This window comes from Sphaeramia orbicularis, chromosome 7, assembly GCF_902148855.1.
Source record: "Sphaeramia orbicularis chromosome 7, fSphaOr1.1, whole genome shotgun sequence".
Taxonomy (NCBI): domain Eukaryota; kingdom Metazoa; phylum Chordata; class Actinopteri; order Kurtiformes; family Apogonidae; genus Sphaeramia; species Sphaeramia orbicularis.
The window spans coordinates 1,973,761-1,987,702 of NC_043963.1; the positions used below are offsets into that span (position 1 = coordinate 1,973,761).

The following is a 13,942-nucleotide window of genomic DNA, read 5'->3' on the forward strand; positions in this document are numbered from 1 at the left end:
AGTGTGGACCGACTGACTGTATGTATGACTGTCGACGGCTGACGTGAGTTCACTGAAGGGATGACTGTTAAATATACTGTAGTATAAGTTCTACAGACTATCATGTACAGAGTTCCTAAGTGTAATATACATCAGTTTTAACCCTTTCATGCATCAATTATGAGAACCTTAATATTTTCATTCGTCTTTAGGCATGAAAAAAAAAAACAATGTGATTGTAATGATCAGTGTAGGAAAACTGAACCCAGATGCATGACCCAGAGACAGAAGTAAAAGTTCACAGTGTTTATTCAACACCAGCTCACTGACAGTTCAGTGAATATGATAATGAACAAAATCTTGAGGACAATGGACGCTGAGTTCTTCTCTGGGTTAGTACTCCGGACTGGGGACGAGAACCCTCCGTCCGGTTCGGTAGTACGCGTCGGTACCCCGACTAGGGAGAAGCAGAGGGAGGTCAGTGGCGGAAACAGGTCCTACAGGGGAAAGCAGTCAGACGGGCCACAGGACATAGGGATCAGGCTAGCTCATGTACCGAAAAAGTCAGGTGAAGAGGTCAAAACACTCGAGGTCAGACAGAGGCAGAAGAACCGACAGGGAAAAGGCAGACAGGCAAAAACCAGATGGCAAACCGGGTCAAAAAACAGGTAGGCACACAGACAGACAGGATCAAAACGCTGGTAAGTACTTCACAAGGAAAATACAAACTGGCGACTGACCAGGGGAAGAGACAGGACTTAAATACACAAAAGGGAGGGACGACAATGAGACACAGGTGGAACAGATTAGGGCGGAGTCAGGTAATCACACAGGTGGACACCATCAGGGAAAGGAAGCAAAGACACCACACATGACACATGAGGGAAACTTAACAAAATAAAACAGGAAATGACAGACAACATAAAAGACAAAACCAGACTATCGTCTGGGGACAGGCTTGACAGTGATTGACATTTCTTTATGAACCTATTTTTCACAGTTGCATAAATGTCCACTCAGCTGGACACCACGTGTTTATTTTTTGAAGCCAAGAAACACGTATTTACTGATATAAAGTGTGAAAACTATCAAATAAAGATATTTTTATTGCTGGTAATTTGATGTTTTCTCACATTTTAACATACTCTAATACTAGTTATTACTCACTTCATGGAGATAATATGCAAAAAGAAAAAAAGCAATGTTAAAAAAAGACCCTGTAAATGACAGTCTAATACCATACCAACTTTATTTATAATGCACTTTAAGAACTTTACAGCTGGCCAAAGTGCCGTATACCAAACATAAAACAAGGCATTAAATAAGTAAAACTAGTGATAACACAGAGTGTAAAGCGGGCTAAGAACAACAAAATACAACCACCATAAAAACTAAGACAAATTAAAATCTGATAAAAACAGCATTTAAAAAAATAGCAATTATCAGTTGATTTACACTCACACATGTTAGTGCAGATCAGGTTAATCGAGAACAGCAAAGTTAAAGGAACGATATGAATGTCAGTGTATTATGGGATGGTGCATTAGTGTCCACTGTGTTGGCTGGTATGGAACTAAAACAACCAAACCTGTGAATGTGCAAGAGAACAGCTGCAGAAGAACTGACCACTGGAGTGACCACTGGAGTGACCACTGAGCATAAAAGGGTTAATCTGTTTTCTACCTGTTATTTACATTATTAAAACTCTAAACAGATGTTATTATGTCATTATGGAAGTAAAAGTCATGTGTTCTGTTGTATAAATGTGAGCTGGGGGTGGGATTTAATCCGTTTTCTTCTTCCCACTCCTTTTTGAACAGAACATATTGAATTTATTTGATTACTAGTGTACATGGCAGTTGTTATTTTTGTCTTGATCAACTTTATTTATTAATGTATTTGTTCTGATATTAGTTCCTTGTACACAAAAAAAATTTTATTTTTTTTTTCTACGGCTCAAAACAAATAAATGAATGATTGAATGAATGATGTGTTTAAAAAAGGACATGTTTTCTTCAGTTTCTGTGTTCTGATATAAAACCCTTTGAATTTACTTTTATGAACATCTACATCGAAGGTCTCACACATGCAGCTCAGGGTCCAAATCCAGTCCACCAAAGGGTCCAGTCTGGCCCCTGGGATGAATATGTGAAACGTAAAAATTACACTGAAGACATGAATCATTTTAGGTTCCACATACAGACTAATTTAATCTGCAGTGGGTCAGATCAGTACAATACTGTCATAACAACCTAGAAATACTCACAACCCAAGTGTTTCTCTTTATAAATGGATGCTTCTATGAAACTGGGTTCATTTTCATACATACCACTTTTCCATCTTTTTAAACCCAATAATATTAAAAGGTAAATGGAGACATATTTCCCCCCCAGGATGTAAAAAATTAAACTCTTGCCCTGAGCCATCCCATGATTAATGAATTTTTAATCAAATACTGGGTCCAAAAATACGACCTTGCTTAATTCAAGATTTGTTTTTTTTTGTTTCATTTAAGATTTTTTTTGCTTAATTCAAGATTTTTTTTTTTTGCTTGATTCAAGATTTTTTTTTTTTTGCTTAATTTAAGATTTTTTTGCTTAATTCAATATTTTTTTGCTTAATTCAGTATTTTTTTTTGCTTAATTCAATATTTTTTGCTTAATTCAGGATTTTTTTTTGCTTAATTCAAGATTTTTTTGCTTAAGTCAAGATTTATTTTTTTGCTTACTTCAAGATTGTTTTTGCTTAATTCAAGATTTTTTTTTTTTGCGTAATCCAAGATTTTTTGTGTTATTCAAGTTTTTTTTTGTTTTGCTTAAATCAAGAATTTTCTTTTTTTTTGTGCTTAATTCAACATTGTTTTGCTTAATTGAAGAAATAAAAAATCTTGAACTAAGCAAAAAAAAAAAAAAAAAAAAAAAATCTGCCACTGGAACAAATAGAAATTATCTTGTTCAGATTTGTTGAAATCAGATTTTCCAGATCTATTGTCTATAAATCAGTTCTTATATCTCACTGAAAAGTTCCTCTTCATGTGACTCTGTCTTATTTTAAGTGTGATGAGATATTTGGACAAGAAATAAAAAAAATACACTTGGTCAGATTTAGATTTTTTGCAGTGTGAGGGTCAATGAAGTTCATGTGTATGTGCACTGGTCGTCTTACTCATAATCCATCGACTCATTTCAGGCAGATATAGAAGTCAAATGGGGGTTGAATGAACACAAGCTTCACCTCAAACTAACCTTCTGTTCCCGTTTCTGCAGCTTCATGTCACGCTTCAAATTGTGAAAATTCAGGCAGCAGAAAGCGTGAGGAGTCAGGAATATCTGCCGGTGTCATGTGTTGCATCATGCTGAACGCCCCCCCCCTCCTCTGTCTGCAGCTTATCTCAGCCTCTCAGTGACTTTCCTTCCCATCATCCCCTGTGATGTCCGACGCCCGGGGGGTGCAGTAGTAACTGTCTGTCAGTCACTCTGCTTCAGTGTCTGGGCTCCGTCCGGCCTCTCTGATCCATTCTAAATAGCTGGAAGTGGCGCGGCGTTCCCTCCTCGCCGTCACTCATCGCTGCATGTGTTAGACTTCCCACTCAAACTAATTAATGTGACCAGTTGCTGTGAATTCAAATAGAAGGTGGAGGTTTAACACAGCGCCTGTCATCAGCCACCAACGACATCACAGCCAAGCCAAGGATTCAACACCTACAACTACAGCTGTGTGTCGACAAGAATCTGGACATACCATACAACTCACAACACTAGGAACATGATACCACATATCACGATACTGTTAAAAAGGCAATGTTTTGTTTATTTCTTTTTTTTAAATGATCGTTTGCTTGAAAAATTGAATCACAGCAGAAATCTGCACAAATACTAAACACATCTGTATTTGATCAGAACAGGATCTGATGTTCTATCACAAAATGTTCCTGTGTTCAAACTGAAATTCTGTTTTACAGACATTCCAGTTTCAGATCCTGTTCAAATGTTCAGATTCTGTTAGTTCAGAACTAACATCAGAACAGGATTTGAGTTCAATCCCAACAAAGGAATGAACATTATTTAATAAAACAGTGTAAAATAATAACAAATAAAATATAAACAATAAAGAAAACCAAAAACTAAAATGAATTTCCGCCATATCTGCATTTGAATAAATACCTAAAAATATCGATACAGTACTTTTTCATGTCAATACAGTATTGTGAAATGAAATATCGTGATATACTGCAGAACCGATATTTTAGATAGATAGAACAATGGATAGAATAATAGCTAGAACAACAGAAATATAGATAGAATGATAGAACAATAGATAGAATGACAGAATGATGGAATAGATAGAACGACAGAACGATAGATAGAACGATAGAACGATAGAACGATAGATAGAACGATAGAACGATAGAACGATAGAACGATAGAACGATAGATAGATAGATAGATAGATAGATAGATAGATAGATAGATAGATAGATAGATAGATAGATAGATACTTTATTGATCCTTTGCAGGAAATTCTTTGGTTACGACAGCAGTAAAAAAAAAAAAAAAAAACACACACTGACCCATTCCAACAGACAACCAACACTGGACGGTAAGAAGTGATAAAAACAGAATAAAAGACCTATAAATACATAATATGTACAGTAAAAGTACAGTTAAAGTATGGTAAAATACTACCATAAAACACCTGTAGTATATATGCACATCTTCTGACAGCCCTACCTACAACCGGTTTTTATTCAAATGTGCGTATTTACCAAATTAGAGCGGCATCAACAACACATAAACATCAGCCCCGTTCGACTTGGAGTTCCATTTCATTTGACATTTACAGCTGTTTATAATTCCAGACTTTAGAGAGTATTCTGAGAGTTAAAATGTCAGTGGGAGTTAAAGCTGTGACCGTCGAGCCTCCTATCTTCACAGACGTCATGGTGGTCTGGAATCTGAGGGGTTTGACTGCACACACGGAGCCTTTGGAGTCTTTCAGATGTTTTACACACAGATTTAACCCTTTAAGGACTCCCATTAGAACAGGACTACATTCAGTTATGAGGGTTTTCCAATAAAAGCTTCAGAAAATATATTTATTTTTTACCTACTCTTTTGCACCTTTTTATAGGAAGAACTTAACTTTCAGTATGTGACCATTAATTACACTGGTCAACAACAAATGTATTGTTTCAGTTTTTTGAGCTGATTTAGGATAATTTTGGTGCTGAATCCAAAAATCACATTCATTTTGCTCAATCAGGTCAACTTTCTGAACTATGCTACATATTGGCTTTTGAACATTTTGGCTTACATTTATGGGCATTTTCACATCATATGATACAAAATTCTTTCATATTTTTTGCAATAAACAAGTTCTGAAGATTTGACTTTTGCCAATTTATGATTGTTTTTTTTTAATATTACAGGTGAATGAAACGGCTTCGACTAGAAGATCTTGCAAAAATAAGCCTGACGTATTCTGCTACATCTGCGGTGAATACACCATTGTACCAAACAGGAATCAAGTCACAAGTTTCATAAAGTGTGCTTACCAATCTTATTTTGGTTTAAATTATTATATTTTGTGAGAAGATCAAATTTTTCAAAATCAAATTAGCAAAAAAACCTGACCTGATTGAGAAAAACAGATGTCATTTTTGGATTTAGCGGTGCAAAATGGTCCTAATTCAGTTGAAAAAACCTAGACAACTTGCAAAAAACATTTTTTTGTAACCCAGTGTTATCATTATTATATGTCATAAATGCTTAAACCAGTGTGATCTGATCGGAGAATTCAGGCTTAATTTAACCCTTTCATGCACACTGGTCACTACAGTGGACAGCTACTCTCCAGCTGTTCTCTTGTATATTTATGGATTTTGTTTTAGTTTCATATCAGCCAACACAGTGGACACTTCTGCACCATTCCACACACTGACATTCAGACCATTACTGTATCTTTGCTGTTCTTGATAAATCTGATCTGCACTAACATGTTTGAGTGTAAATCAGTTTTCAGTTACTAGACTGTAATTAACAGGTTACTTAAACAAAAAGTTTTTTTTAAATATATATTATCTCCATGCAGTGAGTAATAACTAGTATTAGAGTATGATTAAATGTGAGAAAACATCAGATCTGCTGCATTAAAAATATTATTTCATAGGTTTCACACAGTATATCACTTTCTGATATTGCGTTTTAAACACATGTTTCTTTGCTTCAAAAATGAATAAACACTTGGTGTCCAGCTGAGTGGGCATTTTTGTAACTCCATGAAAAATTGGTTCGTTAAAAAAAAAATTCTATTGCATTGTTTTTTTTATGCCTAAAGAGGAATAAAAATCTTGACTTTGGTTCTCATAATTCATGCATGAAAGGGTTAAAGTTAGAAAAAAACTCGGTGCAACCCTAAATAACTCTGTCAACAAATGTAACTAAATATGGAGCCTCTTTTACACTACATGAACATGTCACCTGGACTGGAACTGTACAGACATTCTATTGTTTATATTGTTATTGACCTGTTTGTTTATTTATTTTCTTTCCTTAAATGTACCAGGATGCACTGTCTTGCTATGCGTGTTTTGCTTACATTGCTTTTTTTTTTTCTCTGTGGGTTCTGTTTGTTTATCATGTCCGGTGTTAATCTTTGTATTATGAACACATTACTTGAAATTATAAATGTTATATTTGTTACATGTTGAAAAGTCTTGTAAATAACATTAAAAAACAACAGTGTGATATATTAAAAAAAAAATAAAAAATTGAATTTGTATCATATTTATGACAAAAAAACGGTAAATGCTCATAATGAATATGACAGATACAAATATTTACAGATGAAATACAGCTATCAATCAACTATACAAACCACAAAAATACAGAGAAAAACTCATCCAAATCACACTAGTAGAACACTCCAAAACAGCACCATCACTGTTATATATAAATATTTACATGAATTCACACCTAAAACACTGATAAAAGTCAGAAAATCTTCCATGCTTCTCTCACCGACTGCACTCTGCTGCTCTAAGCTCCACCCACTTCTATCCCTCGCCCTCAGATTCAGATCAAAGACGCCGGTTGGATTAAGGGGCCGTTTACACGGCGTAGGATTCAGTCGACTCCGGGAAGATTTCATGGCGGATTAGCCTTCTGTTACCATGGAAACGGGGCCTAGAGTGCCTGAATCCGGAAACTTTTGATACCAGGGTCCAGGGTGGAACGTTATCGATACGCTCTGCATTTCAGCTCCATGTTAACGCGAATCGGAGCGTTCCGGGGTAAAATATGACGCAGCCGAGAACCGCCAGTTAACCCACTCCAGGCCAGTTGGTGGCGGTAATGCGCCTCCAAGCTGGTTTGCCAGCCTCTATGACACAATAAAGCTGCAGAAAAAGAAGGAACAACCACACAAACAATGGCCGGTTTCAGAACAACATACGTGCTGCTAACTGTGCTCAGCTCGTCTGTCCAGACAAAGAAGTCCTGCGTCTTTGTACGACCACTCGCCATTGTTGTTTGTAAATAGTGTTGTCCTCCTCTTCTTCTTCTTCTCTTCATTTAAAGGCTGTCTAAACCGAAATTGTTTGTGTGCAGGCGCGTGTTTTACCGCCACTGTTTCACTACAGCTCTACATCGCCAGCTACTGGTCTGGCATGGACACTACAGCGTATTCAGCCGTCCCTCGCGGTAACTCATGTTAACGCAGATCGTTATCATAGCGGCTTCGTCTTAACGTGGAATGATTTTATAACGCAAAGGAGAATCTTTGTGGAGTGTTGCCGTGTAAACGTACCTTCGTCAGTGGTATAAATCAGTTCAGGAGTTTCTTTCATTTGAACGATGGTGGATGAAAGTAAGTTTTCATCCGAACAGATCTACAGATAAAACTACTGTAAATAGAAGATTAATTACATTATTGATCGGTTTTTTTAGCTGAACTTTCCTTTGGTTATCTACGAAGTGAACGTTAGCCTCTAATTTCATGGGTTTTCAACATTTCAGTGTGATTCTGCTGTGAAATTAGAAGAACCCTCCCTCTGACTGGTTATTGTTCAAGTTGTTTTAACGTTTGTCTCAAATAGTTGAATTTTCTCCTCTGTTTTGCATTATTACCCACTTTGCTGACAATTTATCTTCAAACCCAGCCGTGTTATTAATATTTTCCTGTCTTTAAGAATGCAAATGACATTTATGCACTTCACCGAGTATTAAACGACACTTATTTTATTGGGTTTGACAATCGGCTCTATTTATAGCGGAACAAGTTCATGAGGCCAGATGGATATTCCACATCCTTGTCTTATTAGAGTTCTCATTCAGTTTAATTAAGCACCCATCCTCCAGAAAGTGATGAATTTTACTTTGTCGCAGACATTTTCCCCTGGTGGATTCACTATCGTCTGAATTTTACCAGCTCTGACAAACCAGAACCTATTAACATGTCAAAGACGTTCAAGGACGTGGACTGGGATTAAACTAGTTCTACTGGAACTGGAGCTGAAGTGGGTTCATTCTGGAATGTGACGTGGAATCCTGATCCCTGTGGGAGGTGTTCTTTATAATGTGTGCGTCACCATGTTAGGTTTAGGGCGTCCTCACATTAAAGATTAGATGCACATACTAATAGGGGTGGACCATATAGGCAAAAAAAAAAAAAAAATATATATATATATGGATTATTACCTCTGCCAAGGAACGGTGGAGGTTATGCATCATTGGGGTTTGTTTTGTTTGTTTGTCTGTGTGCAAGATAACTCAAAAAGTTATGGAAGGATTTTGATGAAATTTCCAGGTAATGTTGATACTGGCACAAGGAACAAATGATTAAATTTTGGTAGTGATTGGTGACTGATCTGCCTTGACGTACTGCAAAGACTCTAGTGGCCAAAGGTCAAGGATGCTTGACCACATGTCTGTCTATTATTACTTCTGCTAAGTGAATGGCGGCGGTTATGTTTTCATTAGGGCTTGTTCTCTCTGTCTGTCTGTCTGTCAAGACAACTCAAAAAGTTATAAACAGATTTTCCTGAAATTTTCAGGAAATGTTGATACTGGCACAAGGAACAAAAGACCTAAATTATGGTGGTGATCGGGGTGGGTGGGGGTTTGTTTGTTCGTCTCTCTGTTCGCAAGATAACTCAAAAAGTTATAGACGGATTTTGATGAAATTTTCAGGAAATGTTGATAGGGATGGGGTGGAATCACCCAAGAAGATAACTGTCATCCACACCCGAAATTCGGAGCTTTTTGCGACTTGAATTCCTTTCTGAGCCCTCATCCAGAAAGACCAGTGCTGGCTTTTATATTTCACATGTGATCAGAATAAATCGTTAAATTGAGACCAAGTGCATTCTGAACTCATCTTGGGAGCTTCCAATCAACGAGCACGAATTATCCTTACACTGTCCCGCATTTTGATGAAATTTTCAGGAAATTTTGAATCTGGCACAAGGAACAAATGATTCAATTTTTTTGAAGGGGGGGGGCTGATCTGCCTTGGTGGAGGTCTGCGCACTCAGAGTGCTTTTCTAGTAATGAATGTAACATCTGAGGATGCCTTGACTCCAAGTGAATGTTAATGTAAAATAAATAAAGGTTAGTTCAGTGGTTCCAACGCTTTTTTTACTACTGACTCCATTTTAACATGACAAATTTCTGTCGACCCCCAGACATTGAAACTGAGCCTTTTTTTTTTTTGGCTAAAATTATTTGTTTTTGATCCTGTATTAGTTTTCTATCCTCTGTTCAAATCCAGTTAATTTTAGAGGACATTTAGTCTATATAATGTCTATTATTGTGGACAGAGGCAGTAAACCAGGTGTAGATTACTGCACAAAGGGAGAATTGGATTTTCCTTGGTCAGGATCTGTCCAGTCAGTCCAGCTGTGATTTACAAGGAGGACAGTTAATACTGAACAAACAAGAACTGAAACTATGAATTATGAAAAGAGCTGCAGCATCTGAAACTGACCACAATGAACATCTGACAGATAAACAGAACCACAGTGCCGCGTTTCAGCTTCAGTTTGTCTGCTATGGATTGGGATTGGTTCTGTCAACTCAACACAGATTTATATTAGGAAGTTTTCATTTTTATTTTTTATCAATTACTAGAAATTTCAAGGCAACCCCAAGTGGGGTCCTGACTCCAAAGTTGAAAAACACTGGGTTCGACTCTGGTGATTCAGAGGTCAAAGGCCAAGGATGCTGTGACCACATGTCTGTCCATTGTAATGAATATAACATCTGAGGACTATTTTGACTCCAAGTAAATGTTTATGTAAAATTAATAAAGGTTCGACTCTGGTGTCAGAGGTGGAGGTCACTGAACTCCAAAAACACCATTTCACCTAAACTGGTCGTAATAGTGAATGAACAGGTGATGATAGGAGGCTGATGAATGCATCCGACTGAGTCATGGTTCTAGTTTATATTTGGGGAATTCGGAAAATCCTGACTCCAACATGTTAACTGAGAACAACAGTTACTGGATGGAACTGCTTTCAATCACTGGACTTGAAACAGTAATTGGTTTTCCGGTGACGAGTGCGCTACAAATCCACAGTTTCCGAAAGCAACAGAAGGATCAGCCGGAGCGAAAATCCTGGATTCAGCTCAAAGCTCATATCAGAAAAAAACATCATTACATGTAAACTGTCAGCGAGTGCAGCTGAGTAATACCTGTCACACTGTTTTACACGCTGCCTAGTCACAACTTGTCTAGACGTCCTCATGCTCCCCCCAACACGCACACCGTTCCAAATCCTGTTAACGCCGGCAGCCAGCGCCACAATAACCTACATTCGACAGTAATCACACTGACTGAGGAGTGTGAGAGTCGCAGCGTTCGGAAACCAGCGGCAAATCCTGGTGACGGAGCACAAGACTGGAGGGAAGCTGAGGCGCCGGGGAGGGAAGAGGGGCTTTTTCCTTTGTGCGTTCCAATAAATCGTATTTGGATAAGCTGACATGCGCTTTGGAGCGCCGTGCTGCTGTGGCCGGGCTCCACGCTCCTCCACCCGCTGCAGACGCCTCATTCACAGCATTTACATTCATGTCATCTGGACCAGAATGGGAGGAGATTTAGATTACACCTCCGCTAAACTGGCTCTGACATCTGTGAGCGGTTCACTTGTAGTTTGACACAAGACTACATGAGACTATAGTATAACTTAGCATTGTGCCATGAGGAGGCAGCAAGGAACCGAAAACAGTTCTATAAAAACATATAAATAAACCGTATATACCCTGATCGATTGTTTATTTTATTTTGAATTTAACATTAAACCAAACAACAAAAATTTATATAAAAAGAAAAGAAAACCTATTTGAAAGGAGCAGGATGAAGTTTAACCACTATAGCCCCGCCCCCTTACCCCATCCTTCTACCGACCCTGAACTCTCACGTCAGATCCCAGAAATAACTCAAACCAAATCCAACGCATGTCAGACTAAACCTTGACTGAGCACACAAACACAAAATGGCCATACATATCGAAAATAATCTGTTCCTTTCATAACAATAATACACATATTAAAAACAAACAAAAAAAAAACTTCAAACTAGAGCGAGATTTAAAAAGCAATATTATATTCATTATGTACCATGACATTCATTTCTTCTTTATCTTTAAGGTGTATTTTGTTTATATTCCAGGGCTTTCCCTACTATTATAAATCTTAAATTTTGGACATTGTCCTATGAGAAATAACATAAATCCTTTGAAAAGCATGAACATTAACAAAATGACTTTTTCTACATCAGAGTTTATCTAAAGTGCATTAGTTTTCAAACTTTTTGTCAATTATTGGTTATCTATTCCTAGATTTTGACATTTTTTTTGTACATAGATAACACAACTATAGACAAAAATAATTGCATTATTGGTGCATTTTTTTTTTTTTTTAATTACTAACACCTAAAACTCCCAATCCTGTGTCCCAATCAAACTCTCTGTAATATTTTTTAAAAAAGTGAAATTAACTACAGTTTTAGTCAAATGACGTTCAATTTTTTTTCCTAAATCCCACAACTCCTGAACCACACAGAAGCACCTCATAAAACATCTAACAAACCTCCAGAAACACAGCGAAAACACTCACTTTTGAATGTTTTACTTCATTTTAGTCAAATGTATTTTGATATTACACAAAAATTGTATCTTTGAAATAATTTCAAAACATCTTCTTCTGGATTACAGAGAGTACAATTAAATACTGTGGAGGCCAGTGTATAAGCACTAAGTCACAAAATCATGGAACGTTTTTCATCAGTTTGTATCCTTACCAACTACTAATGAAAAAACAACAAACAGCCTTTATACTTATTTTAGTGATAACTGGAACATTCAAAAAATAATTGACATCAATTGAAATATAAATGTTTATTATGATATATTAGCATCTGAGCTGAACGACAGAAAAAACAGAGTGAACCAGTGTTTATTCCCTGATATTAAGTCCTTCTGAAATTAAGTTAATCTGTTTTTCATAACATTTGACTTGTGGGTTGGCAGTATCAGTAAACAATTTTATGTTTCTTTGGTTTGTTTTCTAATTATATTAGTTAATACAGATCAACAGGTAGCAAAAAGTTTTTTTTTTTTGTGGTCAAGTAACACAGAAAAACCTTCACATAAATATTCCAAAAACAGGTAAAGGTCCAGCGGTTCCACGGGGACAACATGTCCTGTTCAATAGTGTCTGTGTTTAACTAAATAACTGATCTGCACATTTAATACATGTATGAATAAGTCTGAGTAAGTACTTTCACATGACACATGGTACAACTGACAGAAATAAATTTTGGGTAAAAATACTTAAATTACTGCTGCGTGACACAGGGACTCAAAACGAACATCATTATATACATTGACTAAATCTTTTTTTTCTACAAGTGACAGTTAAATTTTGTAAACAGTTCCATAAAATAGAGTTCTTAAACTAAGAAAAAGAGCCTGTTTGAGAGATGACAGGTGAAACTTTAATTTATGATACTAATGTTGACTTTCTGGTCCATAATCTATTTATGTTCAAGCAGAAGACAGTTCTAAGTGTAAACTGATCAAACTGCATTACTATGAGCCAACAAACACAATATTCATGAACCTAAGTTGACTATGAATGGTTTTATTATGTAAAGTTAGTTGATGCTGCCAGCTCCGTCCCCTCAGACACTGATAGTCCAGTTGATCATTCCTTCCCACATGTATGACACATATAAACCCTGTTAACATCACATACTCACAGCTGGAGCTGATGTTGGAGCAGCTTCATCCACATCTGTTTTATCCACTCTAACTCCGACTGTTTTCATCTTTTCAGTCTCCACCCTGCTTGGAAATTACGCAGGAGGAGGACATTTAAAAACTAGACGTTATATGGCAGCAGACATCAGAATATCAGACATGAACACAGACAAAAACACTGGTGAACTGTTCAAATCTACACATTGGCTAAGCTAACACTAAGCTAGCTGTAGCCAAGGCACTAAGCGAACGCTAACAAACTGAACCCGTTTTGGACAAATGTAAAACTTTAGGGTTAAACTACAAACCTTACATAAAGTCTGTGGGGATATTTTCCTTCTGGACCGTCTAATAATGACTTATGATGTTTATTTTGGTGAAAAGCCGCTGTTTAATAAAAGCCAATTTAGCGCCGTGAAGAGAATGACGTGATCATGTGACACCTTATCTACGTTTTGATTGGCTGCGAAGTTAAATCACTTCCCTCACCCATGATTCCCTACTGCGTTACCATAGTAACCCTGGCATTAATAGCTGAGTTTACCTGAGCGTCCATGAATATCCAACAGGTAGAAATAACTCACAGAGACCCTTCTATCAGGGAAATTCACCCATAAATACTAATAATTAAAAATAAATAAATAATAACAATAATTATAAAAAACAAAAAAAAAACAAAAAAAAAAAAAAACAGCAAACTGG

The 13,942-nt window shown here is 36.8% G+C and overlaps 1 long non-coding RNA gene across 1 annotated transcript; it reads right to left on the minus strand.

Annotated features, from left to right (window-relative positions):
• Window positions 1-308: 308 nt before the first annotated feature.
• Window positions 309-13,614, minus strand: LOC115422014 (uncharacterized). The gene is made up of 3 exons (XR_003935781.1): window positions 13,554-13,614; window positions 13,240-13,324; window positions 309-436 (listed from the first exon to the last, which is right to left on the minus strand). It is a non-coding gene; the product is annotated as an uncharacterized LOC115422014 (long non-coding RNA).
• Window positions 13,615-13,942: the final 328 nt, after the last annotated feature.